We start from the raw sequence: 10,218 nt of genomic DNA on the forward strand, positions 1-10,218 counted from the left end.
AGTCCCCCCCTCTCTCTCTCTTGCTCTCTTGCTCTCTCACTCTCTCGCTCTCTTGCTCTCACTCTCTCCCTCTCTCGTTCTCTCTTCCCGTCTTATCTTTTTGCCTCCATCTTTGCACTTTCCCCTCTCAATAAACCTCACATGGAACTGTTTGGCTTGGTGTGGTCTTTCTGGAGCCATTGCCACCCTACAAGTAAAGTGGAAAATATACAGACACCAGCCTCAGACCTCAAAACATACCCACACATGTACACCCAAACATAAGAATATTCACATGTCCATGCATATGCACCGTGTATATTCACTATAAAAATGGGAACAGTAATGATTGTTAGGTCATGCAATGTCTTTTTGCAGATGTTGTTACCAACAGGAAGAGATATTCCCTAAACCTGTATAAGGAAATTATGTATGTATCATCAGTTACTTTAGATTTGAGTGTCACATAAAATGTACTGTATAGATATATTTAAAGAATCTGTAATAATTTCTTGTAATGTGGACAGGATTACATAAATAAGTGGTTCTCAGCTTTCCTAAAAAAAAAATTGTTAGATTACAAGAGAATACTCATGACCTTTGGAAGATCTGAACTCAGGTCCTCAGCGTGCACCTAGAATAGTTTACCTTGTTAGGAAACTGTTGATTTGTCTAATAATGTGATAAGAGTAAAGAATCAGAACTTTAATGATGCCAAACACCCACACACAAAGAAAGAGCACTGCATTTTAGTCTTAAGCTAGGCTGTTTCCAAAGCAGTTTCCTTACAATTATATTTCGTAAATTGTTCTTCAGTTGTATATCAAAAAATTTCTTAATAAAGCATTTTCTATGGAAAAACATAACACACACGTGGAAAAATATTTCATATTTATCCATTAAACATATTTGAAAAGAAAATAAACAGGGCATCTTTAGATGCAGCAGTTTTCTGTAGAATTCTTTCATTTTAGTCACTTTTTTTTTTTAATTTTTGGTTTTGTCCTTTTCATTTTTGCTTCAATGAGTCTTCACATCTCTGATACCCTGTACTTCACTGCTCATTTTCTAAAACTTCCTTTTTCTATTCATGCTGCTGTTGGTATGCCACATATCTGACATGAATGAGGACTCAAAGATATTGTCTTTGATCCTTCCTCCTCTATCCTCCTTTTCTGGGAAGCTGGCTGAAACTCATAGGTTGCATGCCATGAGGTGTGTTTTTTTAAACCATGTGGATTATTCTAGTAACATGACACAAAATAAAACAAAATACTTTCTGTACATTATAATTTAAAACAAATATGTAAAGAATCACCTGTATTTATTAGGATAACATCGTGGTAATCACAGAACTCATAATGAGCAGGAGATATTACAAAGACTGAAATAAGAGTGCAAAAAGTAGCTATAAAAGTAGTTAAGTAAAAATGTATTATGGAGGAAGCTGAGGAGTCTCAACAGACTTGGACCTCTGAGATGTCTCAGACACTAATGCACCAACCAGGTAGAATACACTCTCTAATATGAGACTCCTGGTACATATACAGCAAATGACTACCTGGTATGGCATCAACAAGAGAAGATGAACCTAACCCTGGAGAGACATGAGGCCCCAGAGACTAGGGAGGTCTCGTGGGATGGGGCTAGGGGTAGGGACATATTCTTAAAAATGGCATTGGAGTAAGAAGTTATGGACTAGGGAATGGTCAGGGAGTTGACTACAAAATAGGAGTAAATAACAATAATTAAAAAGAGAATTATCAAATAAAAAACAGGGGGAGGGAAGGGAGCTGATGGGACTTTTGGGGAGTGGGGGGCCAGAAAAGGGGAAATCATTTGAAATGTAAATAAAAAATATATCGAATAAAAAAAATTAAATAAAAATAAATAAATAAATAAAATAAAAAACACTAGAAACCAAAATTAACCACACCATAAGTAAGCATATCTCATTGAATTTTCATACAATTAGTATAACCATTCAGAGACACATCAAGAAAGTTCCTGCTTGATCTACAAAACACCATATACACATGTACATTGGTGCCTGGGCTGACGAAAGTATAAAAGAGAGGAAATTTAGAGGAAGAAGAGGCCTTAATTATAATGAAATAGAAGGAGATCCACTCAGCATCCATTGTCCCCAGACTGCTAGGCATATAACACATATTTGTGATGTTATTTAAGATGTGATCCTTAAGCAATTGTGTTTGCCATCAATTATATGGTTGAGATATGAATTATGGCATGTTGATATAAAATCTTAGTCCATCTTTGCTAGATTAGTTTCAAACCAAATATATCAAGACCCCAAGAATCTCATGAGATTTTACTTCTTAACATAGTTCATTGTCTACTGTCTTTGACTTTTTTTTTACTTAACACCCTGCCTAGTATTTAACAATTACACAACAATGTCACACTGAACACAATTCATATTTATAAATGTGTTTTCTTTCTTTCTTTTTATCCATTTTCTTCTATTGATTTTCTCATGTATTCACAGACATTTCAGGCTACTTTTATAATTCATGGTCCTTTTCCTTTGATCTATAGAGATTCCAGATATGTCCTTTAGATAATCACACTCTATCTCTTCTATAAAGAGAAAGAACTTAATTCTGGTCATTACTTTCCTAAAAATTCATACTTTTCTTAAGCTATTTCGTAATATTGCAAATTTCAGAAAAGCTTAAAAAATGCTCTCAAGTAGTCATGCTCCCAGATAGAGTATTTGGGAGCACATACACATAAAGGGGGAAAAGCTCTAGAAACGTACATGGCAAGCAGATAACCTTTTAAAATTTGTCTGAGAATAAAAAAGTTTAGGACAACAAAAAAATAAATAAAAATCAAAAAATAAAATAAAAAGTTTATGAAAAAACACAATAAAAAAAAGAAAGAAAATGTAGACAAAAACAATTGTAGAATAGAAATTGCTCACAAATGTTAATGGGGAAATTCCTTGTCTGAAATCAGCCAGTGTGATATACTCAGTATTTATCACTCTGGCAACATTCTGGGCACTCAGGAGTCTCTTCATTCACTTACATCACCTGTTCCCTCAAGAGCACATCTGGACTCCCAGAAAACCCAGAAGTCGAAGGTCATACTTAGATTAACTTTTCATACTCTGAAATCATAACACAGAAAATTTTCAAATTATTTGGTGTTACACACATAACAAACAAAATTGCATGGATATTGAATAATAACAGAAAAAACAGAATGAATGACATCAAAATTGTCACTTTTTAAAGAGGAAAGGAAGCATTGAAGAATGTACTTGAAGAGATTTGAGAATAGAAAAGAAGGATTGTGGAAAAAAACTAAAGGAAGTTTTAACCCTATATCCACTAAGTCATGTTATGGCACATATTTATGAGGAACTTTGTTGTCTGTGTAAAAAATATGAAGAGGGGAAAATGCACCAATTGTCACATCTCCTTTGTGGTCAAAATAATCCTTGATCGTTACATAGCATTCATTGTCAGTAAAGGCACATACAAAATCAGGAATGTACAGGAATTCAAAAGTAAAAATCCAGAACATTCTATTAACATATATGTCTGACCAAGCATCAGACTGATGGATACATATCCAATGATGCCCAGTACATATATATTTAGTTCGTGTGTTTGTGAACATTTTGTGCTTCTTACTAGTAATGAGTACAGCTATCATATTAATCACCCACAATTTCTTAAGGACACTTCCTCCCCTATCAGTGAGTGTTTTACAACTCTTTCTTCCCTTAGGCTCTGCATCTGAGGCCCTGTGTTCTCCTTAAGAACAATTCAGAAACTATGTTTTGGATCTTCTACTCTAGCCTGAGGCACCATGATTTCAGCAATTAAGATAGCAGGAACTGAAGGATCAACATCCTGAACAGTCATTTTTGTCCAAGTTTGAAACTTTGATTCAACACTTTTGGATGAAGAAATCATGCTACCTCAGAGGATGCAATGGAAGATGAACTGGAAGAAGGCCTGAAAATGTCCACGTAAGTCATGCACAGGTCAAATCAGTGGGCCATCCTATCACGAAGAAAAGACAGCTCTTGGATCTTACTCTTCCTACTTACTGACTACTGTCTCACAATTTTCTTCTATGATATTTTTTATCTGCAGAAAAATATGATGTCTGCACCCAACACAACCAGTTGATTTCTCACTTTGAAAAGGCTAATAATACTGCCACATTTCTCACTTCAAACTTATCCACTTAATTTCAATGAAAAAAATGAAGTTTCCTGTTTATATTCTGATTTGAATTATTCTACTCCTACTTTTTTTCTTTAATGTAAGGTTAGTCTTTGAGTAGAAGTGTCACCCACCGTGATCCACTCCTTTATCTACAGCAGTATGCTCTCCCACTACTTAGTGTGCTCTAAAAACATCAGGGCATTTATCATTTATGTAAAATGTAAATGAAAAGGCACCACAGTGTGTCCTTTCACCTATGATACTGAGGAAAATGATCTTTAGTGGGGCTCCATATTTATCACCACTAACTTAGGTCAGTGAATGTACTATATATTTTTATATTATGAAGAAAGTATGCCTCTCCATTAAGTTAACTTGCCTACACAAGAATGGGAGAAGAGAGTTAACAAAATCCCAAATGAAACAAAAATAAAAAGCACTACCATAAGAAATGTTAACTGTTACACTGTAGTTTCTTTGGCCTGTGCTTTTGCTTTAGTTTAACAATACCCAATTAATAAACAGTAGACACAATCTGTCTATTATAAGACTGAAGGCAAATGAACAGGCAGAGGAAAAGCCTCAGTAAATCACAATTCAGTGCAATCAAGGAGAACAGATCAGGCCTTTGTGTCACTCAATTCAAATAAATTCCTCCCTTTGTAACTAAGTACTAAAGAGGTAACCAGGCTCCACCAGAGGTGGAGGGGGAGGACAGATGGCTGAGTGTCATCACTGGTGCCCAACGGTCAGTGTCTGCAACACCCCTGCTTCGTCTGTGAATGAAATGAATTATGATTTTCAAGCTCTTGAATTAGAATCTCGGGGAATAGGAGAGTTTTTGCCTACCTAAAAGATGTGGGAACCTGATAGTTCAACAAAAGATGGACAAAAAGGTGCATTTTGGGGGGATGATGAATGGAGAGAGACTGCATGGGGACCTTCTCATCATTCAATATCCCAGCTTATTATGGTGCACAGAAGATGTGGACAGAGTTTTCTTGGAAACAGTGAAATAATTATAATTCTCTGTCTGCACTCAGAAAGTGGAGGCCTTTCTTGTGAGCATGATAGAATATGTATTAAGTTCCTCTCCTGCTGATAAATTGGATTCTCAATTTAGGAAGGGAACTTTTGGTAATAGAGATATTGAAACAGATGGCCCTGAGAAAGAAGATCAAAAAGGCAAGGCTTTTGCATTTGAATAGGAACAAAATAGATCTTAAACAAGATGATGGGGACTGTAAAATAAATGGCAGAGGTTTGCCAAATGGAATGGATGCTAATTGCAAAGATTTTAATAGTACTCCTGGAAGTCGCCAAGCCTCTCCAACTGAAATAGTTGAGCCCCCTGGCCCTAGTGTTAATCCCCCAGAAGGTTTGGGCCCTCTTCCTAATCCAATAGTGAATAAACTGCTTGTTAAATGCTTTTCAAATCCTGAATCTCAGCATCTGGATGTAATGGACCAAGTTAGTCTAGATTCCTTAGACTTTGCCTATAGTGGTAATCAGGTACCCGTGGATTCTTCAGGACCTACTGTAGGCATTTTAGACTACAATTCCCACCATCAGGTCTTTAATAGAACTAATGCACTAACATTTCAGCAGTTAAATGGAGCTCCACAGCAGCAATATTCATGAGCAGCAGCTCATCAGTTGCATATAGCTGGTGTATACTCAGCAGGCCTTGCCCCAGCTGCATTGTGCCAAATCCATGTATTATTAGTGCTGCTCCTTTTTGCACCGACTCAAATACTGCAATAGAATTGGCTTCAGCAGCAGCATTAGCAGTTCCCATCTAGATGACTTGTTCATTCTCTTTACTATATGAACATTAGTGTCTCACATCTGCTTTCTTTTTTTTAATTTTATTCGATATATCTTTTATTTACATTTCAAATGATTTCCCCTTTTCTGGTTCCCCACTCCCTGAAAGTCACATAAGCCCCCTTCCCTCCCTCTGTTCTCCCACCCATCCCTTCCCATTTCCCTGTTCTGGTTTTGCCTTATACTGCTACACTGGGTCTTTCCAGAACTAGGGGCCACTCCTCCGTTCTTCTTGTAACTCATTTGAAGTGTGGATTATGTTTTGCATATTCCAGTTTTCCAAGCTAATATCCACTTATTAGTGAGTGCATACCATGATTGATCTTTTGAGACTGGGTTACCTCACTTAGTATGATGTTCTCCAGCTCCATCCATTTGCCTAAGAATTTCATGAATTCATTGTTTCTAATGGCTGAATAGTACTCCATTGTGTAGATATACCATATTTTTTGCATCCATTCTTCTGTTGAGGGATACCTGTGTTCTTTCCAGCTTCTGGCTATTATAAATAGGGCTGCTATGAACATAGTGGGAACATGTATCCTTATTACATGCTGGGGAATCCTCTGGGTATATGCCCAGGAGTGGTATAGCAGGATCTTTCGGAAGTGACATGTCCAGTTTTCTGAGGAACCGCCAGACTGATTTCCAGAGTGGTTGTACCAATTTGCAACCCCACCAGCAGTGGAGGAGTGTTCCTCTTTCTCCACACCCTCTCCAACACCTGCTGTCTCCTGAGTTTTTAATCTTAGCCATTCTGACTGGTGTAAGGTGAAATCTCAGGGTTGATTTGATTTGCATTTCCCTGATGACTAGTGAAGTTGAGCATTTTTTAAGATGTTTCTCCACCATCCGAAGTTCTTCAGGTGAGAATTCTCTGTTTAACTCTGTACCCCATTTTTAATAGGGTTATTTGGTTTTCTGGGGTCTAACTTCTTGACTTCTTTGTATATATTGGATATTAGCCCTCTATCTGATGTAGGGTTGGTGAAGATCTTTTCCCAATTTGTTGGTTGCCGATTTGTCCTTGTGATGGTGTCCTTTGCTTTACAGAAACTTTGTAATTTTATGAGGTCCCATTTGTCAATTCTTGATCTTAGAGCATAAGCTATTGGTGTTCTGTTCAGGAACTTTCCCCCTGTACCGATGTCCTCAAGGGTCTTCCCCAGTTTCTATTCTATTAGCTTCAGAGTGTCTGGCTTTATGTGGAGGTCCTTGATCCATTTGGAGTTGAGCTTAATATGAGGAGACAAGGATGGATCAATTCACATTCTTCTGCATGCTGACCTCCAGTTGAACCAGCACCATTTGTTGAAAAGGCTATCGTTTTTCCATTGGATGTTTTCAGCCCCTTTGTCGAGGATCAAGTGACGATAGGTATGTCGGATCATTTTTGGATCTTCAATCCTGTTCCATTGATCCTCCTGCCTGTCACTGTACCAATACCATGCAGTTTTTAACACTATTGCTCGATAGTATTGCTTGAGGTCAAGGATACTGATTCCCCCAGAATTTCTTTTGTTGTTGAGAATAGTTTTAGCTATCCTGGGTTTTTTGTTATTCCAGATTAATTTGAGAATTGCTCTTTCCAACTCTATGAAGAATTGAGTTGGGATTTTGATGGGTATTGCAATGAATCTGTATATTGGCAAAATGGCCATTTTAACTATATTAATCCTGCCAATCCATGAGCATGGGAGGTTTTTCCATATTTTGAGGTCTTCCTCAATTTCCTTCTTCAGAATCTTGAAGTTCTTGTCATATAGATCTTTCACATGTTTGGTAAGAGTCACCCCAAGGTACTTTATACTGTTTGTGGCTATTGTGAAGGGTGTCATTTCCCTAATTTCTTTCTCAACCTCCTTATCCTTTGAATATTTTCATATAGCTCAGTTGCATGTAAGGATGATAAATAGTGCTGTTTCAAATAGGAAAAACCCTTTTTGTTTGTTTTATAGTATGTTTTTATTTTTAAATATATATGACTTACTTCTGAACAGGAGAATCATATGCTGTCATACTTGTTAGATTTCCTAAATTAAAGTGCTTTATCACATTAGAAGAATGTTTTATAACTCCCTACTAAATTTCTTCATCTCTCATATATTCAATCTTTTCCATAATCCTGAAAGGAAGATAAAGGAAACATGAACACTCTGATATCCACAAAAGAAAATAAATTATAAAAATGTAGTGGAAGGTTCTGCTACAAATAAATGGAGAAGCCAAAACATAAACTGGAATTCACTCCACTGATAATTTCTATATATCCACATGGAGTCCTCTAACTTCAAACTTCAATCAACTAGCATCCCAATGTGTTGGATAACTGTGTCCAGCTCAGGCTTTTCCTGGGTAGAACAGCAAGGTATAAATGAAATTCTATCAGATGAAAACATTTAGTTCTATTTCAAATTCAACTGTGGAAAATTACAGTCCCTAGTGACTGCTGATCCAATAAATGACTCGTGTCTCTGTGCAGATATACGGTAATTCCATCAGAAAGACTAGAGTGAATCTTCTAGAATTTCTCCATATGGTAACTGATTGATAAAACAATAGAACAAAATGCACCTCAGTGAGATTTTTGGTCAAGGTGGACACCACCACTCTTTTTTTCCCAAGACAATAGTTTTCATTATTGAGATGATTGGCATGCAAGTGAATACAACTTGCAGCTATGAGCAGACATTAACAACTAAATTTTCCATCAAGTGCTTATGGAAATTTTGTTCTATGAATGTCTCAGCCATATATTAATTTCTTTTGCTTTTTTTCTTCTCTTGAGTTTTTTTGAAACAAATATTACACCTTAACCTAAGCTGGTCTGCAATTAATGGTGTGTGCACCATGCCCAGGTCTCCCTTACTTTTGTCACATCACTAGGACTATTAGTAATATTAACCATAAGATGGCCTATTATATTTTTTCTCCACTTTCACTGACATGATTGAATAAAAATTGCACATGGTATTTTTCTTCTGAAGATGTGAAAATTGTGTCTTCTAATAGTCAAGAGGATAATAAACTGAGACACTGAGTCACCTACTATTAAACATGTATATATTCTGGTTTGTGGCTAATTATTTTTGGTTTTTAAGTTTTGTGGGTTTTTTGCTGCATTTTTTATTGAAAAGGAAAATAAAAATACTGTATAATAAAAGTAAAGATTTACATGGAAAAGATTTCAGATAAACATGCTAAAATTGACAATTTTCATGGACAATTAAAGAATAAAGTGGTAGAAATGTAAAACATTGCTAAATTAATTGAAATATGGAATAGAAATATTTTATGATAGAATTGAACATTTGTGTGGAAAATATTTCTGATAAAATTGTAGAAAAATGTAGAAAACCATGTTAGAATTGAAGATTATCATGGAAAATTTTATATAGATATAATAATGGTAGGCATAAAAGTATTCCTAAATTGATTGAAAGTGGAATTATAAACATTTTCTGATAAACTTGTACATTTCCATGGAAAATATTTCTGATAAAATTGAAGAAATATATAGAAAAACATGTTAAAATCAAAGATTATGATGGAAATTATACAGATAAAATGATAGGGATAAAGATATATCTAAGTTGATTGAAGGTGGAATTATAAATATTTTCAGATAAAATTGAAGATTTACCTGGAAATTATTTCTGGTAAAATTCCAGAAATATAAAGACAACACCTTAAAATTGACTGTTTCATGGAAAATTTTACATATAAAATGGTAGCTATAAAACTCTAAATTATTGAAGGTGAAATTAGAAACATTTGTGATAAAATCAAAGATTTACATTGAAAACCTTTCTGATAAAATAGAGGAAATATATAGAAAGATATTAAAATTGAAGATTATCCTGAAAAATGATGCAGATAAAATTGTAGACATAAAAAAACTTTACTAAATTAATTAAAAGGGGAATGACAAATATTTTCTGGTAAAATTGAAGATTTACATGAGAAATATTTTGTTAGTCTGTATCTTTTTATTGAGGAGTTGAGTCCATTGTTGTTAAGAGATATTAAGGAATAGTGATTGTTGCTTCCTGTTATTTTTGATGTTATTTTGATGTTTGTGTGGGTATCTTCTTTTGGGTTTGTTAGAAGATTACTTTCTTGCTTTTTTTAGGGTGTAGTTTCCTTCCTTGTATTGGCATTTTCCATCAATTATCCTTTGTCTTGCTGGATTTGTGGGCAGATA

Source organism: Apodemus sylvaticus, chromosome 1, assembly GCF_947179515.1.
Source record: "Apodemus sylvaticus chromosome 1, mApoSyl1.1, whole genome shotgun sequence".
NCBI classification, from domain to species: domain Eukaryota; kingdom Metazoa; phylum Chordata; class Mammalia; order Rodentia; family Muridae; genus Apodemus; species Apodemus sylvaticus.